This window comes from Pongo pygmaeus, chromosome 12 (genome assembly GCF_028885625.2).
Source record: "Pongo pygmaeus isolate AG05252 chromosome 12, NHGRI_mPonPyg2-v2.0_pri, whole genome shotgun sequence".
Lineage (NCBI taxonomy): Eukaryota > Metazoa > Chordata > Mammalia > Primates > Hominidae > Pongo > Pongo pygmaeus.
This window is the reverse complement of record NC_072385.2, coordinates 73,772,002-73,794,088: the sequence shown is the minus strand read 5'-3', so window position 1 is coordinate 73,794,088 and position 22,087 is coordinate 73,772,002.

The window sequence follows — 22,087 nt, the reverse complement described above, 5'->3', positions numbered from 1 at the left end:
ATCTGACCCTGGGCCCACTGCCATAATCTTTTTTAAGGTTAGTGGTGGGAAGGCTGCCACCTGAATGTTTGTAGAGGTCTCCTAACATCCTCTGCTGAGGAACCTTAAACCTCAGGTACTATTTCAGAGGAAATGGACAGTGCAAAACAGACAGAAAATTAACCGCAGCAGACCTTGGACCTAAATAAGTTCCACTAGCCTTTCTGAAATCACTTTAATGGCTGGGGATTGGGGGAGTGGAGGGGTGAATGGTGTGTGTATTTGTGGGTGTGTGTTCGTGTGTGTGTTTGTGTGTGTGTGTTTCCCCAACTTGGGCCCTGGCCCAAATATTTTGATAGGTACCACACAGAGAAGAGAAAAAAGAAAAAAATATTTAAAAGGAACAATTTAAGCAATTTAAAAATTCTTTGCAAAAAATAATAAAAAGCAAGACTTCAACAAAATTGCAGCTAAAGCAAGTCTATGAGGATAACTTAGTAAAATACTCTGTGGATGGCTGCAAACCTCTAATGGAAAGTCGTATAAGTGGCTGAGGCCAAAGTAGGCATTAATTACAATGAAAAATCAGTTTAGAGTAGGCCACAACTAAATTGGAAGCTGGTCCTCTAGGTAAAACAAAGAAAGTGAACAGCAGCCTCAGATTTGATTACATGGCAATACAAGAAAAATGTGCTGTATGTTGTCTATTATTAAAGCTGCTTTGGGGCCCTGTGTTGGGTGCCTCAGGGATTCTAATAAAAAATTAGTAATAGGTCTGCTGCCCTGACTCACTGTGGCTTTTTGGAGTATTTGTGGGTTCAGGGCTGGTCCTGCAGTGCAAATTAAGTCATTTCAGACAAGCAGCCTCAGAAAGTGTTATGTGATAGCAAAGTTCAAATACTACACTTTGGCTCTAAAAGAACACAGCCCCCGACTGGAGTCTGATTCAGAGTTTCAAAGAAATAATAAAATTTCATCAGAATGAGGAGGAGGGGGAAATGAAAAGTAAGAAAAAGGAAAAAAGGGAAGCAACTAGTTGTTTCTGTGTGTCTTTGATTACTGTTGCCAAATACTGGTTCTGGTATATAAACTATAGAAGTACCTAAAATATTGCCTGTAAGTGAGTTAATGGCAGAGAAGGCAACAGTTAACCTGGCATTTTTTTTTTTTTTTGCCTTACAAATGTTAACTCTATAACTCTTTTTATATTGATGTAGTGATATTAATAATATTGTCTTTATTACTAACATCACCACTGGGTCCATGGCATGACTGTATATATCTGAACCACGAAACATTAACAAAAGTTCACCCTGATGAAGAAATCAAGCTAGTAAATCTATATTCTTTCAAAGAGGAAAATGTCTGGAGACAATTATGTCCTATAAAAGAGTTATGTAAAGGAGATATTTCCCAGCTTTTTCTATGTTTGCGACAGACCTGATCGCTGGCATTTGCTATCAGAGACAGTCCCTGGTCCCATCCAAGGAAAGACAAATGTGATACAGTTCAAATCCTGATGAATGCTGTGCAGATTAAAAAAACTGTGGGTGCGTGGGTAGGAGGTACATTTTCAACCTGGACCTTTGCCTAAATGCTGAATAGGCTTAACAAGGAGACAGAGGAAGAGTTGGCATGTGACCTATAAAAGAAGCGTATGCCTGTGTGAGCACGTGTGTGTGTGGTGGAAGGGTATGCTGGGGTGGGGGGGCGGGGGTGGTGTGAGGCAGAAAGAAAAATGAACTTTAATCCAAATAATTCAAAAATTCTTTGTGATAGGAATTTTTTAAAGTTTCATAAATAAGGGAAATATCAATTTATGTCCATGAGGAATTTTCCTCACCCAACATCAAATAAGACCCAGTTTTAGGGCTTGCCTAATCTGTTGTTGGCAGAGGATGTGGCTGCATAACTCAACTGATTTCAAGAGGTTTTAGGAAATCTCTATTGGCCCCAAACACCTTCTTCTCCTATCTGATTACTAATACCTGAAATTATATGAGTTAGAGAGCTATTCCTCTAGTTTAAAGCATTGGCTGCTATTAAAATGCAAATTCTCCTGGAAAATCATCTTCACATGGGAGTGAATAAAGAAACAGAAAACACAGGAAGTCATGGGGAGGACAATTGGATAGGGAGTTGGTCTAAGCAGACTGAGAACAAACTTCATCAAAGCCATAACTTCTCTAAGGGTCATCTCTCAGAGCTGCAAACATTCTCTATGAAATCAAGGAAGAGTTGCCTTCTGCTGAGGATGGAAGCAGGAGAATAAGAAGGTGCACTTCACACGGGAAATCACCACAGTTTCAGAGGACAGGGGTCATATAGACTTGCAAAACAATCATGCCTCTCCATTCAGGCCCACCACGAATATCTGTAGCGCATTTACAAGTTGCCAAACGCTGTTTGAGCTGCTGTGAAATCAGAAGTGGAAAGATAGTTCTCTTTGTTATCATCCCCAGGTTCCTAGGGGCCAAAGTCTCACACAATTTTGCTCTTCTCAAGTTGTTGAAAAGACAGAGTCAAAAAGCACAAGGAGAACACGAGAGAAAGAAAATATCAGCAACATAAAAAAGACAGTGAGAGTCACAGTTTAGCTCAAGTACACAAAGCCCTGGTAACACTGACATTCATTCAAAGTTATCAACTGGAAGACACTAACAGGTAGCTTTGGTTCTTCCAGGACCTTGATTGGGGTGAGCATATCATATTTCTTTTCTGATTATATTCATTAAAAACCCCGGTGGCAATGACTAATGTTTTGTACTCCAGCAACAACACGAGTTTCAAAACAAACTGTGCACTATCACCTTCTACTGATAATGCATTACATCATCTTAAATATTTTCAAAGTAGGGTACCCAGTTTTTCAGGAGTTACGTAATGATCTTGATAAGGATAATTCATATGTATCTCTTGTTCAATAAATAGCAGTCTACCGAGTTAAGATTATATATATATATATATATATATATATATATATATATATATATATATCCAGGAATCTCAGAATAAAAACCTCAGAATGGAAAAATCACATATTGAGATTTGAAGCAATGATAGACTACTTCTGTTTATACACATATTTCTATAGACTATTTTTAACACCCTTTCAAAGTGGAGATTTTTCCATAATTCTTTACCAACAGATAATCTTATAAAAGTAAAACTTTCCAACCTGTATATTTTTTCCCAGTGCTTATTACTCCTTTCTTGACCTATGTCATCTGCATAAAAACTTCATGCAGAGGCTTGACTAAGCCCACAGGCACTCAGTATTGAAATAATAAGTATACATATTCCCATATTATTCAATGATATTTTATGTGGAAGTCAAAATACTTACTGAAATTTAAACTGAATTCATTAAATAAATCTCTAGCTCCAGATGAGTATGGAAAGAAATATAGAAATTTCTAGTGGAGCTGTCTCCTGCACAGAGATCTAATTGCCAAGCTGTAAAATGTGTTTAGTATGCCATATGTGGAGGGATAGATATACAGAATTCACAAGTCCCCAGATCTTCAGCCAGTCCCATAAGGCAGGGCCTGTGTTGACCTTAAATCTTAGTTGCAACCGAATCACTATTACTCACGACAGCACCTAGCACACAGCAGGTAATAAATATTTGCTGACTGGTTGATGGCGATGTCAGAAAAGTCTTGGTAACACTCGCTAAACACGAAAAGATGTCCATTATTAGCATTTAGGAACCTCAAAGTATACATAACAGCAAATTTTTTATGTCAAGTTTCTTCTTTGGGACAATAGTCCCAAAGGGACAAGTCTTTGGAATCAACAAGTGTGTGTGTGTGTGTGTATGTGTGTGTGTGTGTGTTTATCCTTCAGCTTAGCCTTTAGGAATAAAGCCCAGTCCCTCTCTGCAAAGCATTCATCATTTAACAGGTGAGGCAGACAGACAGAAACCCAATAACAATACAGTGTGATAAGTGTTATAATATCATAGATAGCATTAGTAGAAAAAAGTTTTATGAAAGCACAGTAAAGGCAACTTTCTCCTCATGCTTCCTAGGGATGAGGTATTAGAGCTGGGCTGAACTGAGGCCCAGCTCCAAGAGAAGTTGCCAACAGCAGTCATTGGGAACTTTTACAAGCTATTGTAGTAAAAGGTTTAAGGGGAGGCCATGATGCAAGGAACTGAAGAGTGAAAAGAAAAAGAGTTGCTGATAAGGAAGGGATTGGAAGAGATTGGGTGTTCACTGGAGGAAGATGTGTAGCACCCGAAATGGAGAACCAAGAAAGAGGGAATACCTAACAGAGCAATGGTCTCAGATGCAGGATGCAGTCTCCAGGAATTATTCTTAAAGGGAGTTGCTATTTCTTTTTTCAAACCAATATTGAAGCAGGTGAAAAAGGACAAAGTATAAATAAACTTGGAATTAAAAAGAAAAGGAAGTTAAGAGCACTGCTACCTAATAAACACAAAATAGCTACAATTGAGGATCAACTGTGTTCTAAGCTCTTTGAACACATCATGTAATTGGATTTTCCCAACAATCTTATGAAGTAAGGAAGGTTTTCAAAACAAGGGAAAAAACGTTTAGAAAGATTAAGTCAACTAGCCAAGGTCACGCAGATGGTAAGTGGTAGGGCCAAAGTTCTAATTTAGCAAACTCCAGCATCTATGAGCCCACCATTCATGACCTTACTTTTCTTTATAAAAGTAGGGTGGCAGGTTGTCCACTAAAAGAAAGGAGACTAAGACCAAGTTGGTAGTTTTTAGCAGGTGATAATATATTAGAAAGGAACAAAAATGGGTTAACTTGCCATTAAAAAGGCATTTTCAGCAGCTTTAAAAGTTCAGCTGAGGTTGGAAATCATACATTTGAATCAATCACTGAAGTAACAAAATTTTCTTCAGCAGTGGCAAAAAGGGGAGAAAAGTATTTGGGTTAACCCAGACTTGGAAGGGAATAAAGTCGATAATAAGCTGAAGGTGTGAGATAGTATGTAGTTGAAATGATTGACTGCTGTGTCCAGGTCAAATGAGAGACCGTGATTATAAAAGGGAAGATAAAGAGGGATACAAAGATCTTGATGGAGGTGAACTGACATGAAGGCATGGGAGGAATGAACTGTAGATGACACCTAGGAAGAAAAAATTCAGAGTTATAGGTTAAAGAGATTAAATAGTAACATCATAATCTAAGCCATGCAGTTGAGTTGCTAAAGGACTGAAGGTGAGAGACAATGAAAAAAAAGAACACAAAGGAAACATTGCTAAGATGTTGGTACATTATCAAACTGGGGTTTGGATATTCCTCAGAAAATAGAAGGAGAGGCCAGGTGCAGTGGCTCACGCCTATAATCCCAGCACTTTGGGAGGCTAAGGCAGGTGAATCATGAGGTCAAGAGATTGAGACCATCCTGGCCAACATGGTGAAACCCCGTCTCTACTAAAAAAAAACAAAAACAAAAATGAAAACTAGCTGGGCATGGTGGCATGTGCTGGTGGTCCCAGCTATTTGGCAGGCTGAGGCAGGAGAATCACTTGAACATGGGAGGTGGAGGTTGCAGTGAGCAGAGATCTCACCACTGCACTCCAGCCTGGCGACAGAGCAAGACTCCATCTCAAAAAAGAAAGAAAGAAAGAAAGAAAGAAAATAGAAGGAGACTGGTTAGACAGGAGGACCTAAATGGGACAGAATCCTAAAGGAAATTGGAGACATTACTTGAAAATGAATAAGGACCCATGGGAGAGATAGGTAGATGAATGGATGGATGGTGAATGGATACATGAATAGATGGATGACGAATGGTGAATGATGAATGGATGACAGATGGAAAATGGTCATGTACTTCAGAGGAGACTGTTAAAGATAATGTGCATTGTCTTAAAATAGCAAAACAAATAGATTAATTATGCCACCATTTGTTTCACCTAAAGGTATGCCACTTTCCTCAAAGAGAATAACAGGTTGGAGACAACCAAAATTTAAAAGTAAGCTACATAAAAACAATAGCACCAAAACATGAGTAGTAGTTCTCTTTGCATGATGGTATTATGTGATTTTTGTGTGATTTTTGTTTTTCCCTTTGTATTTTCTTACACTTTCCGAATGTTCTGTAATCAACACATACAACTTTCAGAATATGAAAAGTTAATGTTTTGAGAAAAAATACTACACTACAGACATAAAAGACACTAGAAGTATAAACATGCTGTGGGCCATGGCGGAAGGCCTGGAAATTTTTCATATTTTAAGTTGTATACACACTTTCAGGCATACATATTTTTTCTGTATATGTATGTGTGTGTATGTGTATATGTGTAGGCATGTGTGTGTACTTAGGCTTTAAACACGGGTATAGAGGACACTAACACATACATGCTACCCCCCAGGAAGAAAGTCAACATTAAGTAATTCTATTTACTATAACAGCAACAATTTCACCTTGAAAACCTGAGCTAAATGTCAAGATTTCTCCCTCAGATTCTGTGGGTGGTCAGCTTTTATTAAAGAATAAATACATCAATATTGCTTGATGATGGTAATAAATAACCAGACCTATAGAGGCCTTCTGAGTGTAACCATTCTGTTTGCTTCTCTTTTGATCCAAGCACTAGCATTGGGACCTCGTTTTTTTTCTATCCTCTGTAGGGGGTCCCGGACCGTGGCGCCCATTCCACCGACTTTCCGCATACTGCTGTTTGGAAAGGCGTGCTCAGGGACACGAGGGCATAAAGGATTCAGACACAGAATGAAGCCTCTCCTTATGGAAACAATTATGTGGCAGATTCCACTTGGTTTTAAGAAGCAGGCTGTAGAAGGGAAAAGGAAATCCCCGTTTGTTTGCAGGAGGGTCCCAGAAAATGTAGCCTGGGAATATTGTTCTACCCAGCTCAAGATGCTCTGGCCCACAATGGGAGCCATGATTGGTTCTAATTTCAGATCTTTATAGAAGAGATAGTACTGTTTCTTCCACAAAGATTCTTCTCCATGTGCTAGTATCAATAAAAACTTTGATCAAGGCATGCTTTCTAAGTCAATAATTGGCATCATGCATATGATTTTAAACCAAAGGAAATGATTCTGACAGTAATACATTTGAGAGACGAAAACATGGACAAGAAACCAAACACAAACCCAAACTTTGGGAAACTTAGGATCAGCATTAAACATGCCGCAGCACATCACCCGAACCACCACACTCTGATATGTCAGCCCACAGAAAATAAGCACTTGTTTTTTTATCTTCCCAAGGCTGTTCTCATAAGGTTTTCTAGGACTATTTCTTCCAAAGTCACACAAAAGGGGGAAAAAAACTGAAATAACAACTTCACAGGAAAGCCACGTTTAGAGGCATTTTCTAGTCTTGCTCATCTACACTTCCACACAGAAAAAAACCTCAGAGATAAACTCAGAAAAAAAAAAAATCTTTCCAAAATCACTCTAATTATTTTTTCCTGCATCACCATCATTCAGTTGAACCAAAGCTTCTGTGTTTATTTCTGTCCCAACTACTACTAATGAACAAAAAAGGGCTTACATTCCATGAATCTGAGATTTTTTTACCTTTTTCAAATGTATCCTAAAGCCCTCCTTAATCAATATTCCCACAAACCAACAGTTGTAATTAATCCAGGTTTTACTTAAGCTAACAAATGATTCCCCTTCATGATAGCTGTGTAAGCTGATTCATGAATTTGCTAATGTTCTCCAGGTTGCTGACAGAGCCCACTGTTACACAGTAAAGGGGGAAATCATGAGTGATATTAAGACTCCCCTCCCTACTTGTTAAAGTAAAAGCAAGAATTGCAGCAGTTCTCAGGGCCTCGTCTGTACCACACAAGTTTTGCCTCTGCTGGCCACTCCAGGTCTTGTGTTGATCTTCTCATCCTAGAGGTCTCACTGCCTCTGTGTCCTGAAGCAGACATACTCTAGGCCTTCTGAGATAAACACACAATCCCCTGCCTGCTCTACATCAGGCAGGCTGAAGGCAGGGAGGACCTGCAGATACTTGAAAGAAACAGCTTATCTGCTTTGGGAACCAGGGAAATTCATGCCACACTTCCAGGATCACTGGTCTCAGGAGGATTTAACTCAAGCTTGGAGTAAGAGTCGACATCCACAATGTCATCATCATCTAATTCTGTTTCCTCTTTCCCTGCCTTCCTTTGTCCTAGAAGCATTCTGTGATGACTAACAAACTGATTTATTCTGATTAAAAATAGTAGTTATCATTATTCAAATGCTCCCTCTCAATTTCTTCTATAATCTTAAGATACTGATAGACAGACATAAAGACATAGCGAGAAAGAGACAGAGATAAATTACTGACTTGAGCCTTGGCCTGGGAATTAAGACTTGGCAGCTAAACTGCCGCTGTTTGCCCTGTCATATTGAAAGATCTGCCCATCTAAAAAGCTATGGGGTAAAATAGACATTGCTAAGGCTATCGCTGAGGTATGGTAGTCCTAGGAAACCTTATGATAACAGCTCTGGGAGGAAAAAAATGTGTCTTTTCTATGGGCTGACACATTAAAGAAGGGTGTGGGGTGATGTGCTGTGACATGTTGAAGGCAGATCCTAAATTTCACAAAGTTTGGGTGTGTGTTTCGTTCCTTGTCCATGTTTTCAGTTCCCAAATGTATTACTGTGAGAATCATTTCCTTTGGTCTAAGGTAGACATTAGAACCTGATCCATTATTTTCTGACTTTCTAGCTCTAATGCTCAATGTTCTAAGTGTGGAGAAAAAGCAGAATATCCTAGAGAAGTTGCTTTGATGGTTGTAAATTCATGATAGTTGAGGTAGTTGACGTTGGCAGAAGGAAAAGGGACACTAGCAAAACTGAAATTAAAAATCAGTGCCAAAATGCTTTGGGTTACATAGGGAAAAAACAAGCTAAACTAAACCAAAAACCCTCTTACTATTCTACTATGCTTTTTTTGGCCCCACCCCACTCTAGAGAAAGGAGCCTATGTAAATGCAACCAACATAAATTGAAGAAAGCAAGGCAGCATAATAGGTCTTGCTGTGTAGCAATCTAGTGATCTGCATTCTTACTCTAGATTTGTTTACGAAGGCAAGTTTTGTTTTTCCTTCTGCATACCTTCCAGTATTTTATTTTATTTATTTATTTTGAGACAGTTTTGCTCTTGTTGCCCAGTCTGGAGTTCAATGGCATGATCTCGGCTCACTGCAACCTCTACCTCCCGGGTTCAAGTGATTCTCCTACCTCAGCCTCCCAGGTAGCTGGGATTATAGGCATGTGCCACCACGCCCAGCTAATTTTGTATTTTTAGTAGAGATGAGGTTTCTCCATGTTGGTCAGGCTGGTCTCAAACTCCTGACCAGGTTGGTGATCAACCTGCCGTGGCCTCCCAAGGTGCTGGGATTACAGGCGTGAGACACCGTGCCTGGCCTGTTTTGTTTTTTAATCATTACTACTGACCTCCATTTTCCTCAGCTTTAAAATTCATTAAATCTAGCCAGGTGTGGTGGCTTATGCCTGTAATCTCAGCACTTTGGGAGACTGAGGCAGGTGAATCACCTGAGGTCGGTGAATCACCTGAGGTCAGGAGTTCCAGACCAGCCTGACCAACGTGGTGAAACCCTGTCTGTACTAAACACTACAAAAATTAGCTGGGCATGGTGGCATGTACCTGTAGTTCCAGCTACTCAGGAGGCTGAGGCACAAGAATCGCTTGAACCCAGGAGTCAGAGGTTGCAGTGAGCCAACATTGCACCACTGTACTCCAGCCTGGGCCACAGAGCAAGATTCCATCAAAAAAAAAAAAAAAAAGCATTAAATCAATAGTTACTCCACAAATATTTATTGAGCTATTACTATATTCCAGATTCTATTCTAGGTACGTATGGGCACATCAGTGTAAATAAAGAAAAAAACAACAACAACAAAGAAACTTACCCTCTTAAAGCTTACAAGACAAATAAACAGCAAAAATAATAACTAAAATAAAATGTAAGTTACACAGTATGCTCAATAAGTTTTATTGAAAAAACTAAAAAATATACCGGGGGAAGGGGGATCCATGTTGTTGAGGATGGGTGCAGGCTGCAGTGTTAAATAAATAAATCTCAATGAAGAAAGCAAGTTCTGAAAAATGACCTGGCAGTGAGGGAGTTGAATGCACTGATATGGGAGCACTCTTGCTATGTGTTTATGGAAAATTAGGGGAGCACTATGGCTGGAACAGAAGGATCAAGGGAAGAAAAAGTAGGAGATAAAGTCAGAAAGCCTCATGGCCTTTATAACAAGCTTTCAACATGACTGACTTACAGTTTAGAAGGACAGATCTCGCTGCTGAGTTAGGGATAGGTCAACAGAGGACAGGAGATTTGTTAAACTGCTACTGGAATAATGGAGGCAAAAGATGATAGTGACTCAGGCCAAAGTATCAGTGGAGGTTAGATATGTGATTAGATTTTAAATGCATTTTGAAGGTAGAGGTAGTATAAGTGATAAGAAAAAGAGAAGAGACAAGAAACTGATCTAAGCATTGGAAAGTTGCGGTTGTCATCCACTGAGATTGGAAAAACAGTGACTGGAGCCAAGTTTTACGCGGCAAACCAGGAGGTCCATTCTGGATATGTTGAGTTTGAGATGTCTATTAGATATGCAAGTGTAAGGGTCTGTGGACAGTTGGTTGTAAGCATTTAAAGTTCCAGAGAAAGAGGTCCAGTCTAGAGAGATAAAATAAGAAATAATATGGTTTCGACTTTTTTTTTTTTTGCTTTACCATTCTTAACAGATTGGAAAATCTATATCTATAATTAGTATGTTCATATCCCAATTTCTTTATGTTAAGACTATTTGAAAAGAAAGAGAGAACAAAAAAAAAGAAGGAAGGGAGTGGGGAGGAAGGCAATAAGAAAGTGAAAGGGATCAATTGATTATTAGGAGATTTACAACCTAAGAGTGTATTATATCCCTAGGCTCAGGCTGCTTCCGATAGAGGGCACACTCCTGAAGGGTTTTCAGTCAAATTTTAAAAACTCTTAATCTTGTTTCCCCACAGATACACATCTTTTAATGTTCTTAAGTCATTCCTGGTAGATCTTCCATTAGAAATGGCTCATAACATTTTAACTTGAAGTTTATCTACCTCCAACCTTTCAAATAATTAAATATTTAAATGCTTTGGGAAGCTGGCTTTTGTGAAGCAAGAACTCTTTGCAATGCAAATTTTCACTCTTAATTTCTCTGCTGGGTAAAATAAGAGTTACAGGGATTGGGTTTTCTTCTGATGCGTGTAAAATGGAATACATTTCTCCATCTTCTGGGTTCTGGGATGACCACTCAGCGTCAGAAGACACCTCTCACAGAACAATCACAAGACAGACAGGAAAAGAGGACACAATGGGAAAAAACAAACCAATCTTAATCGTCTCTGGTTTATCTTCCAAGGTGCCGACTGGTCCTTGTCTTTAATATCAACTGCCCTGTGTGGAACTGGAGCAAGCCTGGACCGCCAGCAGCCTCCAAAGTTGGGCAGGCTGGGGCTTACAGGTGAACCGCTGGGCACCAGAATTGTTCGTGCCAGTTTCCATCCCTGATGAGCCTCTCATCCCCTGCCCAGCAAGAAGCAAGAAAAGCAGGAGTGCTATTCACTAAACCCAGAGCCCTGGCCCTGCCAGTGACCCCCTACCTGTGGGAAATCAGTGTGTTTACATTTGCTAGAGGAAGGGTTAATCTAGGGTCTGTATTTGCATCCACCTTTACCTTCTGTTTTCTATATTTCTTACATACTACTGTCCCATAATTTTTCTTCCATAAATTATTCTATGGCAAGCAAATGTTTCCCTAAGACCCTCTTCATTTACTAAGAGAAAACGAGAGAACTTTCTGTTCCCTGAATTTCATTTTAAGGACATAAATACGTGCATTTGAGCAAGTGTGGACAAAGAAGAAGAAAAGAGGGGCAGGGCTGAGGCAGGGAGGACTGCAGTACCAGGATTCAACAGAGCCTTATCTCTGCTGTCTTCATCTGCATTAAATTGGTCACGACCTTCCAGGTGTCTTTAAGGTTGAAGTGTTTGCTGGACCATTTCGAGAAGAGCCCGCTGGTCCACGTGGCCCTTCTGACATCAAGAGACAGCTTTTAAAAGAACAGAAGCACCTTGTCAGGGCTCAGGGGTCACTAATAGCCTGCCTTGGGCCCTCCAATAGGTCATGTTCGGCTTCCTCGTCCAACACAAAGGGAAAGGCGAGGGAGGCTGGGGAGGGTAGGGGGATAATTATCATTCTGGTGTTTTTTTCCTCAGGCCTGGAGTTATGCTCCATGTCACTGTGTTAATGTGCCTGCAACCAGGGAGACACATAATGCTCCTCTCAGCCCTGTTTATTAGCAAGATCCATTTGCAAAAGGCCCTTCTTTTGTGCCACAATATGAATGTGCTTTGATGGCAAATAATTACGGCAGTCCTTTTGACATGAAGATCCACAGGCTGCCCTAGTTAAGCCAGTAATTAGCCTGTCCTCCTTTTTTTATTATTATTATTGAGAAACTACAAATTATCCTCATGTGCGCCGGCCATTGCTTTTTCTCCTATTCTCTCACTCTCTCCTGCTCACTCTCTCCCGCTCACTCGCGAGCTCGCTCTTTTCTCTCTCCCTCTCCCTCGTCTCCCTCAGCACTTTGGATAAGTGGAATGCAGCTGCACAAAAGCAAGATAAAGCTGGACCATCAAGATGATGAACAATCTGGATGAAGAGCCTTCGAGACGCACACAAAAGCTGGAGAAGTGCAGTTGATGTAGGCCTGGACAGCTGAAGAACGCTGCGGTCTAACAATGAATAGCCCTCATTTGTGAATATACAGATTTTCCACGATGAATAAAAACTGAGCGGAGGTCACAATAAATAAACTTTTTCCCCCCTTCTTCTTAAATAATAATTCAGGTTCCCGGCACCAAACAGCTGTAAATTGAAGGTTGTGCTTAGTTTTCCCACTCTCAAAGGGGATAATTAAGCTAAGATCACGTTGTTTGATATATTAGTGTAATGATGAGCTACTATATTCTGCTTGTTTCGAGTTATTTTAGTTTTTCTTTCCCATTATCTGTTTTTTTTAATTACATTTCAAATACATTTTAAATGTAGGAACAGCAGTTCTGAAACAGAGTTTGCCCTATGTTTGGATCTATTTGAAATGTATTCATATAACATTTAATTAAAGCAGCAACATTCCCCTTTAGAAAATGTGTGGAGGTAGAAATATCTATATTATCTGACTAGTTCTGACATAATCTTGCCAAAAGGCTGACTCTTTTTCCTTATTGGTGCAAGATAATTAGACCATCATTAACCTCCTGAAGCATCACTGTCAGTATTTCTTGGCATTATAAAATCAGGATTTGGGAAGATTTTCATAATTTTGCTTAAGATCGCTGAGAAGGTAAAGATCAGTTCCAAAACATGCTCGGCTTAGAAGATTTCTGAAAATCAGAGTCTGTGAGTATACCTGTTATAAAGGAACTCAGCCCAAGGGAAAAGCTACCGTGTCCCTTTGCACCTATAACACCCCCTCCCATTTGTGAAGTCTTGACAATAAAAAGGCCCAAATACTGTCTTGCGTTTTATTAACGTAAGTTAGATTATCATTTTCTTCCAATAATTTTTGAGCTAAAAATGCACTGAAAAGTCTGACTTTCTGTATCAAAAGAGAGAGAAAGTATATTTCTAGAAAAATTTTCCCCCCAATTTTTTGGTAACCATAAAATATTCTTCATTTCCAAAACAACTATTTATTGCCGAATGTTTAGTATACTGTTTGTTCATTTGATTGCTTATTTTTTCCAGGAATTTTTCTATTTTCACCAATTAGTCCCAGTCTAGAGTAGACCCTACCATATCCACATTCAGGAAGGTTTTCACATTTAAACCAGGTATGGAAAACAATTTATGAGAAGGAACACTGAGAAGTATGAAAAAGCATGAAGAACCCACTGTTAACTTCATTGCAATCTAAGCTTCACCAAAGAATAACTTCCTAAAGTTTCCAACCCTGGGGACCTTGAATTCAAGAACAACAATTACTCTGATTTGATTATTACACATTGTATGCTTCTAGCAAAATATCACATGTACCCCACAACTATGTACAATGAATAATGGTATCCATAATAATTTAGAAGAAAATAAAAAGGAAAAACCAACCCATTGCATGATGAGGAACCATCCTTACCTATGATTCCAGTCTATTCAGAGGAACCCTACTGAAAAGCAAGCAACTAAATGTCCCATCTCTATGTTCAACAGGAGAGAGCAAGGGTAACAAAAGACAAAACAAAAAAGTCTGAAGTAGTTGAAGACAAAGGATAAGGAAATCCTAGGAGGAGTCTGAGTCCACTTACAAATTGCACCTAAGGAAGAGTCCTCAGACTCATGAAGTTCATTTTGGCTTTGCTGCATTAATAAGCCAGCCAGAGGCAAAGAGAAATTAGGCAATGGGCCTCAAAAAAAAGGCAATCATTGCCACCTCTGTTTGCTGCCATGTTGGAGATGGTTAACAGACCACCACATCCATTTAGAAATATTACACAGGTTTAGACCAAAGAAAGCTTGGTTTAGGAGTTCACATGGGTCAAATGTGAAACAGCTTAACAAACTTTTAAGATCTAGAAGCAGGCCAGATCTGGTATAAATTGCAGGCCTGTCTAAAAACTCTGACAGCTCTTTAATATTTCACTCACATACCTTTCTCCCTGAGACATATTAATTACACCCACAATTTATTGAATGCCTCCTATATCCTAGGCAGTTTTTCAGACTGTGGAATCTAGAAGAGAAACAGAACAGGTCGAATTCCTGCTTTCATGGAACTTACATTTCAGGAGCAGGAGATAGACAGTAAACAAAAAATGAATAAAATACAGCATACCAGGTAGTGATAAATGCTACAAAGGAATATAAGGCAGGAGGATGTGGAGGAAGGAAGCAGTTGTATTTTACATGGGCTGGTCAGGGAAGGACTACCCAATAAGGTGACATTTGACCAGAGACCTGAAGTGAAGGAGGTAGCCGTGCAAAAGCTATGCCACTTTTGAGGAGAGAATTTTCCAGGTAAAATGAGCCTGAGGTCAAAGGCCCTGAGGCCAGGATATGATTGGCACATGCCCCATTAGTAAGAAAGAGGCTGAGACTGAGGAAGACTGAGCAAGGAGCAAAGGGGAAAGATGAGGAAGAGAACAGATGGGGAGCTATTCTTACCACCAAGCTGAAAGAAACCTTGGTCATTTACTCACTCTGGACTATTAAGTACTTTGCCTTGTCTATCTTTCGTGCCTCTAATCAAGTTTAGACATATGAGGTACTGAAAGGAATATTCTAAGGTGATGAAGGCTTGACGGACTCACTGTAGTTTCATACCATGAAAGAGTGGGTGTTGACTACAAGAAATATGGCACAATTAAAAATGCCTATTGCAAACACAACATTCCTCTCCCACCCAAAAAACAGGCAAAAGATTTGAAAAGGCATCACAAAAGAGGATATATGAATGAAAAAGAAACACATGAAAAATAGTTTAACATCATTAGCCATTAGGAAAATGCAAATTCAAAACTATGAGATACTACTACATACCTATCAGAGTTGTTCACATTAAAAGAAAATTGACAATACAAAATGCTTACACAGATGGGGAGCAACTGGAATTCTCATACACATCTGGTTGGAATGCAACATGGTGAAATTGCTTTGAAGTATAACTTGACAGTTTCTTATAAAAAGTTAAATGTACACTTAACAATATGACCCAGCAGTTGCACACCCAAGGGAATCCCACACCCATGTATCCATATGTGAACACCCACAAACTTGTACACAAATATTTAAAACACCTCCATTTATAATTGCCAAAAGTCAGAAACCACCCAAATGTCCTTTAAGTGGTGGCAAATGGATATACAAATCACAATACATTCATACAATGCCATACACCTGGGCAAAAAAAAGAATGACCTCTGTTATACAAAACAATACATAGGAGAGTCAATATCATTTTGCTGGGTGAAAGGAGCCAGACTCAAAAGGACACATACTGTTGATTCCATATTGTGTGATTCCATTTATATGACTTGTTCAAAAAGGCAAAATTATAGGGTTAGTAATTAGACCAGTGGCTTCCAGGGGCTGGGGGTGAAGGGAGGGAAACTGACAATAAAGGGAAATGAGACAACTTTTGGGGATGACGGAAATATTCACATCTTAATTGTGGTGAAGTTTACACATCACATAAGTTTATAAAAATTCAGAGAACTGCATAGCTGAAAAGGGTGAATTTTATTGTATGTAAATTATATCTTCAAAAAATGCCTACTGCAATATTGATACATTCTCAGGTAAGAGAGGAAATCTAAAGACTACAGATTTTTAAAAATTAATTTTAGCACTCGTCATCTTCCCTACTGAAGAAATTGTTAATTTGTTAAGCAGACTATCTTCACCAATAATCTCTTACTGTTGTATGGAAAAATGTTTCTGTAGGGCTGAGAGCAGAGAAGAAACCCGAGATTCAGGCCCTGGGGAGTAGGACCCTACATTTCAGAACTATCTCTGCTCTATTTGTGTCTCCCATTTTGCCAACATAGACATCTGGGTAAGTCAGAGCTCCTCCCCAACACAGTCTCTCTCTCCTGATAAAGTTTTTATGTTTGGGACAATTTAGAAGCCTAGAAAATACACACAGTCTCTTTACTCTGGTTTTCCTCTATAGTTACCCAACATGTCAAAGACTCAGAATCAATCCAGATACTTATTAGGCACCTATTATTTGAAATATACTTAAATACAGAAGCGAATATGGTGCCTACTCTTAAAAACTGAGAATTCAATTAGGTAAAGGAAATATGCATATAAAAAGATAAACTACAAATGTAAGGCAGTATACAGAAAGTGTCACTTAATTAGTATAGGCAATTTGTTGCTGTTCAAAAAAGAAGGGTTCCTTCTAAGAAGATAATTATTCTTATTATCATTTTTTGAAAGTCTATTACCTGCCAAGCCTTTGCGTGCATCATCCCATTTAATTTTCCTAACAACTCTGAGACTCAAGTTTTTTACTCATTTACAATTGAGCAAATGGAACCTTAGAAGAAATGAGTAACTTGCTCCTGGTCCGTCCCTCAGCCACTGAGCCAGGATGTCAACTCTGATTGCAAAGCCTGTTGGTTTTCCACTATTCTCAACTGAGTTGGTTGAGGAAAAGTCATGAAAGCGATAGAATTTCAGCTAGAATTTACAGGGTATAGGATTCTACAGAGCCAACAATAAGAACAGGTGTGATGGAAAACCTAAGAATTATTAAGGGGGAAATGAAAGCAACAGAAATACAATGTCTATTTTGCAAATATTGTTAGATTGCATCCAGTATGTCTTAGCTCCCAAACATTTTATAATAAGTTTAGTGAGTAAACAGCTCTCTCCTGTTTATTTATATCTAGCCTCTAAATCAGGTCAAAACATCTCAAAAATAGAGACCTCTCCTGCTGAAATGAATTTTCCATGTTAGGAATTTTCTTCCGGGAGGTGATGATGGGGCATTCATTCAAGTTGGCTTAGATGTGTTATTCCCTACTATGAACCTCTCAGCTTGCTCTCAGAAGACAGAGAAATGCAATAAGACCCACCACAAACTACAAATAAAAATACCCATGTCTTTTATCCCTGAGTTATAGCTTTAAGATTAGACATTTAAAATCAGAATTATCTGATGCAACCTAGGGCGTTTTCTTGAAGGTTCACACTTGCGTTTTGCACAAAGAGAAGGGCTTTCTTCTATACACCCATGTCCCACACCCATCTCAATCTTCTGATGTTCACATAACATTGAGGTAGGCCATGAAAAATTTTGAAGCAGGCATACACTGTAGCCCAAGAGAAAAATAATTTTTCAAATGTACACTTTAGGCCAATCATGAAAAATTTCAACTTATTTCACCCAGTAGTTAAAGTTTCCTAAGGCTCTAGATATCAGTATTCCTTTAAATTTTTTTAAATAAACGGCCAAATAGTAAACATCTTCAACTCTGCAGACCATAACTGAGTTGTAGCACAAAAGCAATACTTAAATGAATGGGGGTGGTTGTGTTCCAGTAAAACTTTATTTATAAAAGCAGGTATCTCCTGCTCTAGGCTGAGTAGCTATTCTTGGAGCTCATGGACTATGTAGGTGAACAAGCAGGACCTCAGAAATTCTAAGAGTTGCAATCCATGCAAGGATATTACAGTTTTAGCTCACAGACTACCCATGCTACCTACTCATTCTTATCTACCATGTCCTCCGCTCCCAGTTTAGTCTCTTTACTTGACCAGCATTTAAACTGCTCATGGATTTCCATTAGCAGTTATGGAAAAGGAAGTGGATTTATTAACTCTTTTTCTTCACTCAATATCCTTACTTATAACAAGGTGTGTGCTGGAGAACACAGAGCAAGATCAATAACCAGAATGAAATGGGGAGATGCACAATGTTGCTTACTCAATTCTCTTTATTCTCCCTCCTTCATTTATGATCATTTGTTTGTCTTATCTCCCTCTCCCCTTCGCTTTCCTGATCTCTTTTTCTCTCCCTCTCCCTCTCTCTCCTCCACACTCTGATTTTCATTTTGCTGGGACCCAAAACAACATATGATCCCTTGGCCCCATATTAAATACATGGTTCAGTTGATTATGGCCAGGTTAAGGCAGAATTCCTTTCCAAGCACTAGAAACAGGAAGGAAAGAAAGACTTAAATCTTCAAAGAAGGCTTTCCTCTCCATTCAGACTCCAAGACTCACCAAAGACATCGTCAATCAGCAACTGGTTTTAAAATTCTCTTAAAAGTGTTTTACTAGTTCACTTTACTTGGCATTTTTATCACTATTTATATCTGTAAAGTAGTGATATAATTAGTAAAGCTATTAATGTTTCTTATGCTTAGTATTATGAATGCTACGAATCTCAATAAATCTAGCTTATAGCAAAATAAATAATGATGATAACACTGTCAAGCATCAATATAATTGCTGGATGGCCTTGTGTAAACCAAACAATATTAGCCTTCTTAAACAACTTAATCTGGGCTACTTAACCACCCTGCCTGTAAACTGTTCATGCTGCCCAAAAGGAAACCATGAATAAGGACTCCATAATTCCCCTTATTTTGCACGGCACAGGACAGCAGAGGAGGCCCAAGCCTTCTGATTGGTCCTCAACATATTGCTTCAATAGAATGAGATTCATTTTATTAGGTCAGAATAAACATAATGAATTGCTATATCTGTGCTATTGCTAAAACTAAGGTGATTGAAGTCCCTGGACACTCAGTTACGGATATATCTGGACACTCACTGGGCTTTTGAAATTTTCCACTCCAACAAATGAAGGATTCATTCCGACCAACACAGAACCCTAGTTTTCAGCAGGGTTTGCCTAAATAGAAGCCCAACAATCTGGGCTCAGAGCCCTTTTTTTAGGATGAGGAAAACTCCATTAGTTTCACTATCTGGTTCAAACTCCACTACCTACCTACGCACAGAAGCAGGGAATGTAATCTTATCTACAAGCTTTTCCTAGCATTCCTGTTTTCAGTAACCAGAAAGGATTAAAATGAACAGCCTGCGCACTGGTCCTGAGTAATGGGCCTTCAAAAACCAAAGTATTAGACAAATATATCAGCTATGAGATATAATACCAAGGGCTAGTTCCACAGTATCAGCATTTTTAACTTTCATTCGAAAGTGACTGGATGATAAGAGCATACAATTCGTATTTTGAATTCAGAGTGAGAAGATTTTTTTAATAAAACAGTTTTACTATGTAGCTATATATCATTTCCTACCAAAATGCAAAACAAAGCCTGGATCTTTTATTTTTTTCCTCTCCAAAACATCCATAATGATAGATTTCCATTGTATTTTTTTATCCCTTGAATGAATTTTTCAAGCCAAACTTTCATTGCTGCTGTTGTTGTTGATGGCGCCAAAAGGTTTCAGGGAATCTTTCTTCACGCAGAAAGCAGCTTGCAGACCCAGACAGAGACGGAAAGGAAGTTGTTTTGGTGAATAATGAGAGCTGAGCCGGAGCCTCCCATGGTGGCATGTGTGAGGCCAGATGAATAGGATAGCACTTTGTGTGTTCAAAAGGCAGTCTCTTTTTCTATTATCCTTGGCCTGTTGCGCTGGCCTGCTAATGAGTGGACACGCATTACCATTCATTAGCATTTTTATGGCACTTTATATTTGCAGTGCACATTACAAATTGTATTTGTTAACCTCACAACATTCCTTGTGAGATCATCACCATCGATTCACTTTTACAGAGCAGCCTATGTTCAAGGGGCCATGAGTGTATGAGCAAAATTAAGAGCAGGAAAATGACACAGAGTTTTGGATCCAATTCTAACAAGGACATCAAAGGATATTTAGGTGGAGGAGGATATTCTTGATGGCAACTCCAGCTCCCCATGGTTTTGCTTATTTGTCTTTTTTATCTATTGCCTGCAAGTTAATTCAAACCCCCTTGAATTTCGTCGTTGTTGAACTTATTGCATGATAAACAAGACTCATACCTGTTTTATTTACTTGTAAAATATTTTTTTCTTATTTTCTTAGAATTGGTTCTTTTACATTTCAACACGCAGCCAGTCTTTCTATCATGCATGATGAAGAGCATATGTTTACTTTCCATAATCTTATGCATTTTCTAGATTATATCCTCTCTCTGGTTTGGTCTTTCTAGAATCAAGTCTTTCTAAAACACTATAATCTGTGCATTTTGCCCCCTTGTTAGCTTTAGTCACCTGTCCTAAGTTTTCTTCTGCACCTACTGTATTGATAATGTGGATTTCAGGTTTGGACATAACATTTTTTAAAGTCTATCATTATTCCTCCAAGTTCCCAGTGATGCAGAGACAAGGCCCAGCAGGTGAAAAAAATAGTGGTCAAGGCCAAAGCTAAATAAATGGTGGAGCTCTGGGTGAATCTTCATCAGCTGGACAATCTCATTGACCTAAAAGGAAATGTCCAATTTCTAAAAACTGTCAGAGAGTAACTGTGAGACAAGAGTTTGCTTGTCTCAAACTTCTTCATTAAAGGAACTGTGGAGATAGATGGAGGACAGAGCACAGGGAGAGGGCCAGGCAGAGACAGCCCAGGAACGCCCTTGCAAATGTGTGACACCCTCACAGAGCTGCCAGACCTCCCGGTAGAGGTGCACACAGGCACAGCGTTCAGAGCTGCCAATCTCATCTAAATGGCCTGCACAGATTCAGGAAGATTCCCTAAATCACAGCACCATTTGTCAAATGCCTACTACATGCATTTTTTTTTTCATTTTGAAATAATTTCAGATTTCAAAATGTAATAAAACTGGCACAAAGAATTCATATATACCCTTCACCCAGATTCATAAACTATTAACATTCTTCTTATTGAAACAAGATTATAATAGAATCTAAAGGGCCTATTTTCAAATTTTGCCAATTTTCCTATTAAAGCCCCCCTTTTTTCTGATCTGGTCTCCAATCCTGAATTGGAATTTGCATTTAGACTGTTTCTCAGTCTTTCTTTTATCTCTTATGACCTTGATATTTTTGAAGAGTACAGGTCAGTGGTTTTAAAAATGCCCCCCACTTTGGGTTTGTCTGATGTTTCCTTATGATTAAATTCAGGTTATGCGTTTTAGCTAGAACATTACAATGAGTTATTGTGTCCCTCTCAGTGCATCATATCAGGAGGTATGTAATTGAGATTTGCCCATCATTAGTGATAATTTGATCACTTAACAAAGGTGGTATTTGTCAGGTTTCTCTACTGTAAAATTTCTATTTTTTTCATTTGTAATTTATATGTGCCTTAGGGAGATACTTTGAGACTATGTAAATATCTTATTCTTCATCATTCTTTCACATACTAATTTTAGCAACCTTTGCAGATTTTTTATATGCCAGCATTTTGCTAAGCATTTTTCCTGTGTTAGTTTAATTTTCGTATCTTCCCTATATGTTATAATTACTAGCCTCATTTTATCATCGAGGAATCTAAGGTTCATCAGAGTGATTAAGCAACTTGACCTGGACATATAGGTACTGTGATAGAGCCAGGATTTGAACCTAAATCTTACTCTATTACTCTTA